This window comes from Panthera leo, chromosome B4 (assembly GCF_018350215.1).
Source record: "Panthera leo isolate Ple1 chromosome B4, P.leo_Ple1_pat1.1, whole genome shotgun sequence".
Classification (NCBI taxonomy): domain Eukaryota; kingdom Metazoa; phylum Chordata; class Mammalia; order Carnivora; family Felidae; genus Panthera; species Panthera leo.
Window position 1 is genome coordinate 132,593,586 of NC_056685.1, and position 16,839 is coordinate 132,610,424.

Sequence of the window (16,839 nt, forward strand, 5' to 3'; positions counted from 1 at the left end):
TCTCATCTGCATAGCTCAGCACAAGCCAAAACAGAAGAGACAGAAGGTCATTCGTTCATTCATCAAATGTTTATCCAGGGCCCACTCTGTGCCAGGCACTGTGCTGTGCTATAAAATTACAAACGAGACTCTCTCTACTTGGAGAAATTTACAGCTTAGGAGGGAAGATACAGAAGTAAACAAATCATTGCAAAAATCTTCCATTAAATGATGTAATTGACTGAGAAAGTGCCAGGATACCCTTGGGGCAGAAGGGAGGGAGAACTCAGCTCTACTTGGTGGGTCTGGAAAGGTTACACAGAGAAAGTGACTTTGGAGCCACGCTATCGAGTGGCAAGGATTGGAAAAAGGAGGAGGAGAGTCTTTGGGGAAGATGGAACACCTAGGGACAATGTGAACGTCATGTCACCCGGGAACCTTCCTTGGTGCTATTATGACTGGGGCCTGGGGTCTAGGAAAAATACAGAGACACAAGGCTGCCCACCCTTTGGAAAGTCAGTAGGGAATGTCAAAGTCACGTGTAAAGAGTAATCTATGTATTCTTTACTAGTTATTTTTTAAAATACCTCTTAATATATGTGACATATATGAGCTAAGATAATATTCATGGAGGAGTCTTCATTTTTAATTTTCTAGAAATTAATTTTCCAAGTACAATAAGATGGTAACATTATTTCCATTATTTATGCCTGGCATAGTATGTGTCTACTTATTTGCTTACTTACTGATTATCTGACCCCCCACCCCCAGCCAGAAGACCATCTCCACAAGGTTAGGGACTCTGCCTCTTTTGTTCACATCTGCTTCCCCAGCACCTAAAACAGTGTTTGATTCATGATAGGTACTCAATAAATATTTGTGGAGTAAATGAATGAATTTCCATGTGGGTGAAAAGAAACAATCATATCCTTTACTAATGAGGAAAGAGAGACCCTGGGACTTAAAACGGTTTTTCATGAACAGATCCAATTTGCAAAACTGGAACTGAAGTTTAAAAGCTATTTTTCTTTCTGAAGCTCTGCTTCTGGGAAAATCACAGCTGCCAGCTTAGATGGTGGTTTTAACTGCCCAGTTACAAATTCTGCACAGTTGTACATATTGGCAGAGCTCAGCTTCCTTAAATGCTCTTGGATCACTAAGGAAATGGTGATTTTCCTTATTGATTTAACGCCATTTCTTCTTTTGTGAAAAATCCCATGCGCTGCTCAATGGAACACGTACAATAAAAACCAAACGTTGGGGGCCAAAAATTAAGTAAGTCTCTCGTGTTCCTCTTCAGTCGTGTGATGCTAAACCATTTCTACTTTCAAGCTGGAGGGTTCAACCGTTTTCCCTTTTAAATTTAGCAGAGTGATTATTCCTCCCAGTGGATTGCATATATGCGCCTTTTGATCTGTGAAATAGCTCGTTCCTGGGTGAACTTTAAGCTCTGAAGGAATGCCTGGAAAATACTGTTTACGAATCCTAGCAGAAATGTTTCACATTCTCTTTACTCCAAAATGGTGGCAGCAAACCACTCTCTCCAAGATTTTTCAAGAAGAGGGAAAAAGAACTTTGGGCCACAGCGCTGTGGTAACAAAATGATGATCATCCCTCCCACGGATTTTACTCAATGGTCTCCTAGAAGCTATAGTGTAGGAAAGCCATCACCAGCAATTATTTATCACGAGCAGGATACTGAGCTAGGTCCATAGACTACAAAGAGGGAGGAGGCTTGGTTCCTACCCTCTGGAGCTGACAAATTAGCTGGCGAAGTTAGACACAAACCGCCAAGTGAAATTCACGGTCACTAATGGACAACATAGTGTCACACAGGATTCCCAAGGGTCCAGAGATAACCAGACAGCGTCCCTAGAGGAGATCGTCTTGAATTTGAGTTGGACCTTTAGTGGGGGTCTGGAGGAAGGAAAAGCAGGAGGCAGGAGGGTGGGAGGCAGGCACATCAACAGGCAATTATAAGGCACTGCCATGCCTTGTAAATGGTGTCACGTAGGCCATGCGTGGACGCCATTGCCGGGGGCCCCACCTGGCTGAGGTGAAGGTTGTAGCAGGTAGGGCACGGGACAGCTTGGGGACGGCCTCGGATGTCACTCTCAGAACTTAGTGCTTGATTCTATAAGGAAAGAGGAGTCATCAAGCTTTTGAGCAGAAAGGATACAAGCTAAGCGGTGCTGCAGAGAAATGTAATCAAGCGGGGATCCGTGCTGTGCATTTAATTGGGGATTCTTCAGAATTGAGATAATGAGACCCTGACCTAGGCTGGGGACAGTAAGATTATCTCCATCACACGGTACATTCCTGTGCATACTTCTTAAGGATTTCTGCCGCATCGCACTCAGTATGCCTGCCTGTCTCTGTCCTGTAAGGCAGCGATGCTGTGATACTGCGTGCTGCTCAGAGGTGGCCTCATTCCTTCAGAGCCCCACGGTTTGCACAGGGAACAGGCCCAGGTGTGGTCTCTGCGCAAACCTCAGAGCCCACAAAGTCCACATCCTCAGTTTACTCATACAGAAGCCAGCTCATGAGTGACGGGTGTGGGACATGACGGGATCTCCTTACTGCACTTCAGCAATGCTTCCAAAGCAGGTCCAAAGTCTGCTTTGGGGTGTGTGTGTGTGTGTGTGTGTGTGTGTCCACATTCTGGCACCATCCAGAGGAATTTGGGTCCTAACTGAAGTTGAAGCTCCTTTGTTTACTCCACCCAGACCCCTTCCCTCCAGATCCTGCCTGGGCTCTACTTTATTTTTGTCAACTCCTGGCCTCGGCGCTTTCCCAAAACGCCCTCCAGCTTCTAGCCCTCTGCTCACACCCTGCTCTTTCTCGTGTCCTGTCCTTGACTGTGCCATCCCTTTTGGAGCGCTTTACAGCCCCAGCTGAAGCCTCACCACCTTCAGGACACCCCTCTACATACACCGCTGTCTCAGCCCCTGCCCTAGGTAGACTAAGGTCTCTCTCCCGAGAGCTCCGCGCTACCTTGCCCGGGGCTCTCTCGCTGTGTCCCCGTGGTGTCTTACAATTGCCTGTTTACCTGCCGGGCTCCCACCCTTCCACCGTGAGCTCCCTGCGGCCAGGGACTGTGGGTACGCGTCACTGAACACCCAGCATCTAGCACGTACTAAGGCACATACTGGCACTTACTAGGCATTCCAATGCCTGATGAACGAATGAATGAATGACATTCGCCTTGCTGGTGCATTCATTCATCTAATAAACATTTATGAAGCAATTGCTTACGATCGGCACTGTGGTCGTCAACATTTAAATGTCAAAATATACGACGGCACTCAAGTTCCAAATGATGTGTGCGTAAATTATGCATGTGGAATGAACATGCACACACAGCAAAGACTGCCTCCCTAGCTACAAATACCAAAGCTAGCAAATGCAGTAAACTGTGTACCAGATGTCCCTGAAATTGACAAAGAACCGAGAACCAAAAATGACAGTTAGCTCCATAAGGCCTGTAGAAGAAAAACGAAAAGAGTAAAAGAACAAAAGAACCTCCAGCAGAAGGAAGTGGCTATGGTTTTTCTTCTATGCACTAGAGCTGGGGGTGGGGAGGATTTCTACAAGCATTCTATGCTGGGCAGGTTCATGTAAGTCTGAGTTCCTGAAGGGTTGGCTCTTAGGAGCTGTTAGGAAAATTCATTGCCATGCACGGGTCAGGGGACTGTTTTTTATTCCACCGGAAATTGTTAATGGGGACTGCATTAGTGGCCCCTTATTGTTCTGCCTGATGGAGAGACAGCAGGTTCACCCAAGCAGTTCTGGAACCCTGATCGCTGCCAATTAGGGGAGTATTGTCTGGCTGACATAATCAAGTGAGTATAAATATATTTATTGTGATTGGAAGGGGGAAGGGAGACAGCGGAAAGATCGAGGCAGAAGCTGCCACCCCTTGCCTGGCTCCAGCCTGGATCAAACTGAGCATTTCTGTCACCACGTGCTCTCAGTGAAAGTGGCCACTGGCTTCCTGAGGCGGAATTCACAGTTGAGAATTCAGGACTAACTAGAATTGTTTTTCCCAGAAGGGGCCCTGTCTCTCCTTATTTTTTGCTCCTCCCTCCTTCCCCTTTTTTCATGTTCACTTCTGTGGAAGCTGAATAGAGAAGAGAAACCAGATGCTGCGTTGATCACATTTTAATTCTGCCCTGTCTGCCATGCTTCCCCCACTTAGCTTATCCACAGTTCAAAGCGATCGCAGACAGAACTCACTCCCCTCTCTGCCTCCCTGACGTACGAGTCTGTCTGGCACGAGGTTTATTTCATTGTCGACCGTGGAACTTTTGTAGGAATATGTGTCATGTGTCTCAGAGCTGGGGTTGAAAGACCCTGATAAAAATAGTTTCCTGCAGCGGACTGATATGGGAGGGATTTCTCACATCTAAACGGCTAAAAAAAGGAGGCACGTTTAGTCACATCTGGTGACATTCTCGTCTGACTGGAGAGCAGGGTCTGTGTAAGCATCTGCACAGATTTAAAAATGCAGGCTGCATCCCCAAACAAATGGCTTGGTCGGATACAAATGGCCGAAACACATTGTCATGGGGAAGGTCAACAAAAGCACTGATCCCTGGGCTGAATTTCAATTCTGGTCAACGCAGGGCCAGTCCGTCCAACCCATGGCTTTTGTTCTCTCATCCTTGACTATCGGATAACAGCATTTATAGAGCCGACTTGATTTCAGCTCTTTTCCTCTACACTTGACCTGTGAGTGCTGCTCTGTTCTTGGCACCTGTGGGCGGGAGACCCTTTCCAACGGCTACAACAGAGTAAGGAACCCCTCCCCCCCCCCCAATTCTTTGTGTCCTGTTTGTTCCCTGCAGCCCATAGTTCTTCACAACTGCAAATTGCTCTCAGCCTGTCTTGACTTTGACAGGAACGATTTTATTACTGGTAGCACGGATATGACACATGACAATATAAGGCAAGGTGTAGATACACAAAATAAATTTATAGAGATCACTCAGCCTGAGGCATCTGACCACCCTTATCCAGCCTGTTCCTGCTAAATGTTTCCTTCTTCAGCTGTTCAGGAATTGCCAAGGCCAATTGTCAAATTCTTTTTACCTAGCTACCAGAAATAAGTATTTTGCTGAAATTTCAAGTCTTAATGGACAAAACACTTCATTTTTCTGTTTTCTACCTCTTGCCAGATGTATCATTTTTGGAGAACCAGAGCTCATTTATCTCCAAGGGAGAAAAAAAGTCATTCCATATTTACTGGTTAGCAAATTACCACTGAGAGTAAAAATACAGAGGAACTCTCACTCTGTTAATTAATGGGTTATTCGCCTTGGCTGAACCCTGGCTGATGGACAGCCACTGTTCCCTTCAAGTTGGCTTAATTTTCTCTCGTTGGTTTTTGTTTCCTTGAAGCAAGAAGATTTCTTGGTTCTTTCTTCGTTTGATTCTGCTTTTGAGGACTGTGCCTGTATCCTTTGGGTCTGTTTGTTTTGTAGGCCGGTCCAATTAAACCCCTAGCATTTATTGAGGAGCCTGTCGTATCGGGTACTGCGGATTCCTCTGAAATCCTCCCGGCATGGAAGTTGGATGGAGTCACTTGTGCTAACTCTCCTAACCCATTGGTTTTCTGCTGTGCAGATGGGGCATGAAATAGCCATCTATCAAGAGATAGTGCCATGTCAGAAACTGAGGCTGTGTTCTGTAGTCACGGAGACCTGGGCCATGCAGCAGTGCGATTTGGGGCACCTTCCTGTCTCTTCTCACTATAGATCCTGATGGGAACAGCAGAACTGTCTGTTCTTCTGTTCTTTGCTGTTCTCCATAACAAGATGGAGCCAAACAGGCAGTGAAGAGTCTGGTCTGACCACGTAATGTCGGTACAAGTTTACAGACGGCTGTAAGAAGGTATTTGGGGCCTGGGCATTTAGGTGGCATTTACTATTGTATTTGACGCGTGTCACTTAGTTACAGGGATAAACCCTCTTGAACACACATGAAGTTCTGGACCTGATGGGGCATTAATTACATCTCACCTCATTTTGATTCTTTTTACTCAGGGTGCTTCCTACAAGGAAATGATCAAAGAAAAGCCAAAAGTCCCCTTAATAGCATTACGCCAATGTCAGTTTCCTGGTGCTGATACCATGCCGTGGTGACGTACGATGTCACCCCCGTGGGAAGAAGATGAAAAAGACAGGAGACAAATTTTTGCAACTTCCCGTGGGTCGATAGTTATTTCAAAATAAAAAGTTTAATGAGAAAGAGAGAGAGAGAGTATGGAATGGCAATTGGAGAAATGGGCGCTCGTGTTGGTTTTTACTTCCTGGCTGAACAAACATTTACATTTTGTTTGCCTCTTCCTCCCCTTTTTTGCATCTCGATCTTGTGAGCAGTCAGCCATAAAAGGGCTCATTTTTCTGTAGAAGAGAAAAAGGAAGCAGAGGGGCCAAGAGAACCCCTGCCAACATTGGGTTAGAAGGCCTGCTTCCTGTCTTTCCCCACTCTCTTTACCTACACAAACTTACCTTCTGCAATCACAGTCCCTTCGTCCTTCCTTCCCACTTGAGAGGAGATACCTACAAGCGAGCCCCTCCACCTACACGAGATGTCCATCCCTTCCTTGTGTTTCCAGAGCTCAGTCCTTGTACATAATCGCCCCATGTGAGTTCCTTCTAACCCTGGTTTAATAACCACCTGTCTGGCAATAGCTTCCAACTTTATATGTCTGCTCAGACTTTTACGCTGAGATCCACACCTATATATCCAACCCCTGACTAGGAATCTCCACCTAGGTGTTTCCCAAGCCTTTCAAACTCCTTCCAAATTATCTTTTTCCTCCGATGGTCCCTTAACTCTGAGAATGTTATCACCGCCTACCGTATCATCAACAGCAGAAATGGGAGAGCCATTCTGGACCCACACTGGTCAAATATGGTAGCTGCCAGCCACATGTACTATTCAGTACTTCAGATACGGTCGGTGCAAATTAAGATGGGCTGTAATTATAAAGTACACACCAGAGTTAGTCCAGTAAAAAAGAATGCACAATATTTCAGTAGTACTTTTTATCGATTTCATGTTGAAATGATAGTATTAGGGATATATTGTGTTAAATGAATTATTAAAAATGAGTTGTTGTTTGTTTTTTTTTTTTTTTTTTTTCAACGTTTTTTATTTATTTTTGGGACAGAGAGAGACAGAGCATGAACGGGGGAGGGGCAGAGAGAGCGAGGGAGACACAGAATCGGAAACAGGCTCCAGGCTCCGAGCCATCAGCCCAGAGCCCGACGCGGGGCTCGAACTCACGGACCGCGAGATCGTGACCTGGCTGAAGTCGGACGCTCAACCGACTGCGCCACCCAGGCGCCCCAGTTGTTTTTTTTTTAATGTGCTACTGAAATATTTAAAGTCGCATATGTGGCTCACATTTGTGGCTTGCGTATTTCGGCCGGAGAGCACTGCTCTAGACTCCTTTCTGCCTCTCAGCCACCGCCAGTTAGTCGAAGTAAGACACCAGGGACAATGTTAGTGAAGCGCACAGGCTGAATTTGAATTCTGGCCCTGCCGTATCTCGATACATGTGAACTTGGGCAATTCTGTTGCCTCTTTGCTCCTGAGTTTCCTCATGCATCAGATGGGTATAATAACAGGACTTACTCCTCAGGATCTTGCAAGTGGTAAATGAGATAACACGTAAAGCACTCACCCTGGAATCAAAACCCAATGTCAAGAGAAGGAGCACAGTCTCCCGCCGTCAGATTTCAGGCCCTCGCCGTTTCTGACCACTGCACTGGTTTGGCTGTCTGCAGCTCGACCCCGCCCTCTAGTCCTTCATGCTGCACCAGACTGGACATTTCCGAATGCAAATGTCAGCAACCCTTTCAGTGATTCCTCCTCACCCTTGGCATAAAGTTCAACGTCCTTGGCAGGCTGTACAAGGCCCTTCATGATCTGCCCCCCCCACCAATCACCAATCCCATCTCACGCCAATCCACTATGGTTATAATGAACCAGATGGTCTCCCCAACTCCTATTTACATGGATCATTCCCTCCATCGGTGATGTATGTGCCCTCGACCTGTCTGCAAGGCTCGGTTTATTTGTCATCTCACTCCGGAAGCTCCCCCTTGTCTCTCCTGCACCTGTACCCTTCCCAGGGGGGTTAGGAACTCTCCTCTGGGCTCCTCAACCACTTGAGGTTTGGCTCAACTGATCTCACTTGCTTGGTCAACTTGTGTGTCTTTCCATCAAGACTGGGAGCCAGCTAAAGTCTAGGACCGCTCTCTAATCCACTCTGGATCCCCACGGAGCACCGTGACTGGCGCAAAGTGGGGCCCAGTAGATGTCTGCTGAGCGAATGCATAAAGCATAGGAGATAGTCCCGAGAGAGGTAAGGAGAGTGAAAGCCCAGTGAGGTCAAGCAGCAGAAAATCTGAAGACCAGACTGAGGAGAAATCACCACTCCTCGGCCATGCAGACAGAGTTAGCAGAGAAAAGGGTCTGGACAAGTAGTCAGTAATGGAGGATTAGAAATAAAAGAGAATAAAAAAGAGAAGATCAAGAGGGGAACAGAACCCCATTTGGTACCACTGGGGGTTCAGTAGCTTCCTCTACAGTGGCCAGGAACAGGCAAAGCTCTAGAAAAGCACAAATCATATTTAAAAATAATAATAATAAAAAAAAGGATGATGTATCAGCAACCAATTCAAGGATTATTTGTCATCGGGACTAGAGACACAGATAATATAAGTAAATGTCAACCTGGTGACTATGTGACAGGACTACTAATAATTCACTGGGGCCGGTGCCCAGGAGTTTTTTTTTACTGTGGTGCAAATGCCAAGCGTGGAAAAATTTGACAAGTTATAGATACGAGAGAGCAGATAGTGAATTTGAGAATAACGATGTGAAATGCCAGAATAATCACAAGAGAAGTATCTGAATACGTAAGAAGGCTTAGAGGATTCCTGCTTTAACACAAATATGGATTACAAGAAAATTCACTTACAGAAACTGAAATTCCAATCTATAAAACCCACTTATCAAAACACATAGTATTTCAGAACGCATAACAGGAAGAGCGTGCTTTTTGGCCCACACAACATTGAAAGTGGCAAATAACACACGAAAGGCAGAGAAAGTGGGAAGTATGACATTTTGTGGCTCCCCGCATATACGAATGAGAGAATATATGCTTCTACATGCCAACCATAACGTTCACAGGAACACCTAAAGGCTCCATTCCAAGATGGCGGGTCTCATGCCACAGATTGGCCCGCTCCCCAGTTTTTATGTCAGAGACCTAACAGGGCAAGCATTGTGTGATGTGAAGGACAGCAGAGAGAATAGACAGGACAGGGTGGAAAGGTCAAATGATTGCTTGCCATTAGTCTTAACAAGGCACCATCTACCACTTTGAGATTCCTGTGGAGAAGGTAAACATTTGGGATATACTTACACTAGAATATTTGTCTGAAATTCAAATGGAACCGGGCATTCTGTATTTTATCTAGCGACCCTACTTAGCGAGGGCTACATTTCCTCGCTCCTACTTTCCGTGAGCCACAGCCTGTCTCAGTCATTGTTAGCTATTGTGGAATATGCACAAAGTAGCGGAAGCTAGCAAGCACGGAGCGCCTCCTATGTGCCAGGCACCATTCTAAGTGCTTTGGGTGGTATTTCAAGTATTCAAATATCTTCACTAGAACACTAGAAGGCAGGTATTATTATCATTCCTGTTTTAAAGATGAGAAAACGGAGACCCAGAGAGATTAAATAACTTTCTCGAGATCACCCAGATAGCTGGCGGGACAGCCAGGACTCGAATTCTAGTAGCCAAACTCCAAAAGGCCAGGTGCTTGCCCACCTCACTGAATGTGGCGGCAGCACCAAGCGAGGGGTAAATACGCTGAGTCCCCCAGAAGATCAAGAGAGGAGAAGAGCATAGGGTATGACAAGGGCAGACCCCGAGTAAGGTTTAGAAGGAACAGTTGCAGTTAGACCCAATGCCTTTGTTTAAGTTGAAAAAGTGTGCCCCTAACTTTGGGCAGACGCAGCCCCACATCAGGACTCAAAGTTTGATAGAAGAGCGCCGGTTGGATTTTAGCCCCCACGGCAGGCTGAGCCACAGGCCCTTGTGCACTAAACAACCTGCACAACGGTACATAGCAACCTGAGTCAGGTGACGGAAGGAAGACCACTGCAGAGGTGAGGATGGAGAGGGAGTGCTTGGAGAATAATGAGAAGCCATTTCCTAAGGCATGTGTGCATGGATGTGTGGTATTCTGAAGTCCATTTGGACTTAGATCCCCATGGGATGAGGAAGAGATTGCTGCAGACCTAAAATGGCAAGAGGAGAGTCTTGAGCAGATCTGGGAGGTAGTGCGACAACATGGCATTGATTCTTGAGTGGGAAAATGACTGTCAGAAAGTGTGAATCAGAAACCTTCAACACCCAGGAGTCCTTGTTCTATCAAGCAAGCAGGATGGGGGAGAGGGTGAATGGGGGCATGGTAGACAGCAGCCTAATTAAAAGACATAAAAAGGGGATGCCTGGGTGGCTCTGTCGGTTGAGTCCAACTCTTGACTTCAGCTCAGGTCACGATCTCACTGTCGCGGGTGGAGCCCCGCATTGGGCTCTGAGCAGAGCAGGAAGCCCGCTTGAGATTGTCTCTCTCTCCCTCTGCCCCCCTCCCCCACTTGCGTGCATGCTCTCTCTCTCTCTCTCTCTCTCTCTCTCATTCTCAAAATAAGTAAATACACATTAAAAAAAAAGACATAAAAGGAAACTCAACAGGCTAGGAAAATGGACAAGGAGTGGGGAACAGAAAACACAAAAGAGGGAAAGTGAGTGAAAAAGACAAATTTCTTCCACGTTGCATTTCCCTGAGTATGGGCCTGAAAGAGAAGCTGACCCTGCTCTGGTTTACGTTCTTTCCTATAAGGTTATTAGAGCACCACGTAATGAAAGGGCCACCGACGTGTCCCAGTTTGATCTCAGGAAGGCATTGGGGTGCATTTTTCATGAGCTCCCAGGGAACAGAATGAAGAAAACCATGGAGAATGGTACGGAGTCAATCCTCAGAGTGCGTCGATGAATACGTTCGTGTCAACCTGGAGGGAGTCATTCAGTAAGAAATTGAGCTCGGAGATCACCAGTTTGCCTGCGATCACACAGCTGGTGAAGGAAGGAGCAGGACCCTCGCCCAGCTGTTCTTGACTCCAAAGCCTGTGTTCCATTTATTACAGAGTAGAGGCCACAGAGGCATTAAGCTTGCTTGTACGGAAAGAGTCGGGAGAGAAGCCAGAGTGGGGGAATATAAATCCGTGCCCAGACAATGGCGATGGACTGAAGACCTGGCCAGTGGCGAGGCCCCAAACAAGATCTAAGCCAAAAAGACGACGTTTGAACCTCACGTTTTGGCTCCCAAAAGCCTCTCGCAGAATCACAAGTGGAGAGGCCTGGTGTGGCCCCTCTTCACGCTGGGGGACCCTGGTGCTTTTGTCCTCCTGGTTTGCTGTGGAACCCCGACGGCCAGCGGTGTCACAGAAGACTTCTGTGGTTAAAGCTCTGTCGTGCGGCTGCAGGGATCAAACGTGTCCTTCCGCTCAGCCGGGCTGAGACCATTTCCTTAAATACTGGGCTCAAACCTATGTAACACATTTTGAGAAGAGCACTGACAGACGGTGGTGTTACCTGAAGGAAATGACCGGAAGAGCCAGGAGCCTGAGCCCAGTCACCCGGAGGGTGGTGGAGGACCCAGGGACAGTCACAAGATTTTGAGACTTGTGAGCGTCATCTTTATACATTCCTTTTGGTTTTTTTCTCCTTAGGGAAGGATTCAAACTGAAAATTACAGTGAGACATTTGCTCCAATATAACCAATGCACCACACTGTTTCCAATTCAACCTCCCCTCTGCCCATTCTCTGTCATCTCAATAAATTAGAGAGAGACCGGGTCGCGTCCAACTTTGAGAGTCTGAGGGTTAGGGCATCAAAACTAGCAGTTAAAAAGAAAGAGACTACTTGAAGCAAAGCAAATACAGGCGTTCCTCAGTTCAAGCAAACTCAAATTATGACCTACATTTCCAAAAAAGATAAGAATAATTGTTGACTATTCATCGGATGGAAGTAAGGCGCATTAGCATCCCTCCTACTGGCAGCTTTTTAGTGCCTTTATGGGGCGACTGGGTATGTAGAAATGTAGTTACCTCCAACTTTTGAGGGATATACTTATCAAATGAAGCAAAGTAAACTGTTATACGGGTTAATGTCCACTTTTGCAAGCTTTGAGACCAGCGAATTAAAAAATGACCCGTATTCCAATAATAAATAGGGGCTTGGGAATATAAGTAAAAGTGACAAGAAGATTAAAGCACTTGTGACCACACAGTCATCGACTCTCTGCTTTTGTGCTTTGCCCAAATAAGAATTAAGGTAGCGCCGAGTGCAGACTGAGGGAAAGGAGAGAGGGTGCTGAGCGCGGACTGATAGCATTTGGGAGCGATGTTGCAACCGTGGCGACGACAGGGCCAGAAGACGGAGGTTTTCAAATATATGACAAATGAGCCAAGCGTTCAGAGCCCAAATCGATAAACACAAACATGAAGTGAACAGACGGGAAGAGAAGGAAAAGGGAACATGAAGGCACCATAAAATGCCGGTGATACGTTTGAAGAGAAATCATGATGTGAATAGAAATTAGGAAGTGAAGGGGGAGTTGGGGAGAAAGGAGAAGCCTGGGGATTTGTAAAATGTCTGTCTGTCTCTTCGCTGCCCGCCACTCACATCCACCACCACCCCCTCCTGCCCTTCTTGTAGGGCTCGTGGAATAATTTCTGATTCTGGAGGGCAGGTATCTTTCATGCTCCATTCTTGTTTGGATTTTGCCAGCGGGATTCACGGTGTTTCTGTAGACAATTGTTATTGCTTTAGGGAACAATCAGGATAAAACAAGGAAACAGCAAGTGATAGCTCAGCCTCGGGAGGCGGCAGAAATAACGGGCTTGAATTTTGCGGGTGTGTGAGAATTGCTCCCATCAATTTCTTGGCTGAAGGACAGCCACCCAGGAAGGTCTGGGGGGCCCTGAGCTCGTTGGTAATTACCCTGAACTAGTGCAGGACTTTCCAGGTTTGCTAGGACCGGCAGAGGCACCGCGGTGAAGGAAACAGAGCACAGCCTCGCCAGCCAGCAGACTTGCACGGTAATCGCCCCCCTCAGTTTCCCAGCTATGAAATGGGAGTGGCGGTCGGGTAGCACTAGGAATAATGACCATAATCATATTAATGTAGCAAAGTGCAGGTGAGGCCCTTGGCCCATGGTAGACCACATGGATACATGGAACTTAGTCTCAGCCGGTTCTGGTCTCTAGACTTGGGTGAGGCACGGTCTGCGTGAGCTCCCTGCGTGGCTGTCCTGGGGCTCCCTTTACAGATAGCAGTGCAGTCACTGAGCTCCGGGCAGAGGGCAAAGTTTAGAAACCAAATCAGTCTTCTGTTTCTCAGCCTTCCATTTCGCCACTTCCCTTTGGTTTGGGCTGTCTCTTCTCTTTACTTACGGGATTGTCTTGATTACAGGACGTTGTGTCGTACCTTCTGCTGTTGCTGGAGCCAGGACTCCATAGGGAGTAGAGAGAAGCTAGCGCTCACCTGGGGTTAAGTGAACAAAAACAGAGATTTAAGAAGCTGGACCGTGGCATAGGCTTGGTGGATTTCTAAAAACGGTTTGGAGACTGTTTACAAGAAAGGGAAGTAGAGGGGCGCCTGGGTGGCTCAGTCGGTTGAGCTCAGGACATGATCTCACCATCTGTGAGTTCGAGCCCCGCATCGGGCTCTGTGCTGACAGCTCAGAGCCTGGAGCCTGTTTCGGATTCTGTGTCTCTCTCTCTCTGCCCCTCCCCCGCTCACGCTCTGCCTCTCTGTCTCTGAAAAATAAATAAACCTTAAAAAAATTTTAATAAAAAAAAAGAAAGGGAAGTAGATAGGTGAGATGCAAAATGATGGGAGAAAGAGACACTGAACTGTCGAATGCCAAGGATGAGCCTATCCCTGGCAACACTGGGAATGAGGATTATTATCTGAATTCTTGATGCAGAACCTGAGGTGGCGGCGGGGGGGGGGGGGGGGGGGCGGGGGGGGGGGGTAAGTTTTCCCAGCGAGCAAGGAAGCGGCCAAACAGATCTGAAACCAGATCTCTCTCTGACAGCCAGGTCTGTGCCTCTCCACTGTTGCTGGCAATCTTGCCTTGCAGAGAATGGCAAGTTAGGAAAAAGAGAATAGGATTTGCTTGAGTTTGATAGAACGTAGACATTACACTTAAAGAAAAGGATTTTTTCTTACAAAAAGGTGGAGGGCGAGTGAAATTTTATGTGACGTGCTTTGAACTTGGAAAATAAATCAATCAATAAATAAATAAATAAGAGGGGCACCCAGCTGGCTCCGTCGGTGGGAGCACGCAATTCTTGATCTCGGGGTTGTGAGTTCAAGCCTCCCACTGGATGGAGAGATTGCTTAAAAATAAAATCTTAAAAAAGAAAAGAAAGTTAAGTTTGATAGGCCAGACTGGTGTGGATTACAGAAGAGTAGGCTGATAAATAACCAGAAGGAAGAGCAGGGGAGGGGAGGGGACATGCACAGGGACACTCTCCTGATTTGTCTCCACCTTCTCCTCCCTTCCCCTCGCCATCCCTCCCCACCCAAAACCAAAAAAAAAAAACAAAACAAAACAAAAAAAAACCTTAAGCAGGAAAAGAGGAGCTAATTAAAAAGGAGGAAAACATCCTTGAGACCAGTGAAATCTCCCTAATCCACAGTGACAGGCAGGGACCTACAGAACAGCAATTTGATTAAATAAGGATATAAGGGATTTAGAGGGACTCTCCAGTTGTGTCAGGTTTGTCTGCACGTCTTTGAAATATATTTATTTGGCTTCCAAAGCTAAAAACAAGCTGAGGAGATGGTTCCCATGGGAAAATATTTCCCATGGAAAATAGGGAGCCATCTCAAGGCAAGGCCAAAGGGTGGACTGAGACCCTAAGAGGTTGGCAGAGGGTCTACAGGAGGTGCTCTGGTAGAGAGAGCATCCCAAGGTCAGGGTGGGTGAAGCCAGCCTCGCCGAGGGGGTAACAGACTGCCATCCCAGACGGGGAGGAGAGAACGGCACACCTCTCCTGCCCATGTCTCATCTCTCGCTCCAGGACCCGCTGCCCGTGAGTTACCTGTCATCAGAGACAGCCCTGTGGCTGCTTCCAGCCGAGGTGAAACAGCCAGAGGATGGTTGTCACGTAGGAAACACACCTGCAGGGAAGACGGAGCACACCCTGGGGGTTCTTCCTGAGCCACTTCCTTGCGTCTTCAAGACTTGCGTCAGCAGATCAACCACCGAGGAATTAATGTTCTCGGACGGGCCGTGGAGGTCCCCTCTAGCTCCCTGCCGGTCACGCGGGGGGGATTTGTGCCTTCCTAGGGCTTTGGAGGGGGAAATAATGAGTCACCTAGGGACAAGAGGAAAATAAGAACGTCTCATGTGTGCAAAATCATTTAAAATGGAGGCTCTTAGAGAGTACTAAAATCTCAGCCAACTAGCCAGAAATGGTTTAGTGGAGTGTATTTTACTTGTCTTTGCTTACTCTGGTTGCCGTAAAGTCCGAAATGTTTATGTCCCTTAGAGAGAACACCTGTGGAAACAGGCCAGGTCCTCCAGAGAAGGCGGTTTATTCCCCTGAGATCCTGAACCTAAAGAGGAATGGTCCTGTGTCCCTGGCTGGGGAGGTCTAGATAAGCATGGGAGCCGTTGGTCGTAAATCCTTGAAAGCAGAGGCCCCTGACGGCCATTCCCAAGGACATGGCTATCTATCTGCAAGCTTGGTGCTGCCTCAACTCCCACTTAGCCTCTACACGTGGCCACAGATCCGAATCTCCAGAGAAACCAGAAGGAGGATCTTACTAGAATGGGATTTGAGGGTTTCTATTTTAAAGGCTCCAGAAGATGAGTTAGAAGTAATTCAAGAGCAGGCACAGTAAAGAAATACGTACGCCTTGTTAGACCTTCAGCGAGAAGGCTAACATCTTCAACATGGCCAGCTGATTAAGAGGTATTCTGTAAGCAGGGCTTCCGCTGGTTTAGAATAGAGCAAAACTGTCATTTGAAAGCCCCACATGAGGAAAGGCCAGCCCTTGATCTCTTGGCCAGGCTCAGCCTTTTTCTTTCCTTTTTCTCACTTTCTTCTCCAAAAGAGATGGATGTGGGTCCCTAGGAGAATATTTAAGCAATAGCCAGCAGGTGAATCCTAAGGTAGTTGTCCATCCTAAGCCTACACGTTTTCAGGAAGGGCCATCTATGACCTTTCTCAGTGTCCTGGTCCGACGTCTAACGCCCAAGAAAAGGCGACTAAGGCAAAAAGTCTCCAACCACAGCTCTAGAGTTCAGATGAAAGAAAAACACACCGTAGGGGTTCCAACACAATCATTAACCTAGACTCAAAAGCGGGAGTGAGGGTCTAGTCACTCCGAGAGGAGCAGAAACACCTTTCCAGGAAACTCAGGGAATTTAAGTGTCAGAGAGCCAGCAATCGCAGATGGCTTCTAGCTCTTTCCTGGCAAAGTAACTCATGTGCTGTAGGGGCTTGAGACTCGTTGAAATGTTAAAGTTTACATGCCTTAAAACACACAGGAGACAATGAGGACAATCACCAAACCTGCCCAGATAAAGACTGCGGGCACTCAAGATGAAAAAAAAAAAAAAAAATTTACGGGATGGAATCCACGGTTTGGGGTGCACCATTGCCCTCTATTGGATTAAATAAATCAGACCTCTAGTGTGGGAGTATGTTTTATTATCTGCGGCTGAGTTTGCCGAGAAGTCAGGGCACCT

At 46.9% G+C, this 16,839-nt stretch overlaps 1 protein-coding gene across 7 annotated transcripts in view; it reads left to right on the forward strand.

Annotated features, from left to right (window-relative positions):
• Nucleotides 1-16,839, forward strand: part of GRAP2 (GRB2 related adaptor protein 2) — a 67,693-nt gene that overhangs the window by 25,403 nt on the left and 25,451 nt on the right. For 2 of the 7 annotated variants that reach the window (XM_042947878.1, XM_042947880.1), the window contains exon 2: nt 5,605-5,871. The exons of the other annotated variants lie outside the window; for them this stretch is intronic. The gene's annotated coding sequence lies outside the window, so the exon portion shown is untranslated. The remainder of the gene's footprint in view (nt 1-5,604; nt 5,872-16,839) is intronic. 7 annotated transcript variants of the gene reach the window in all.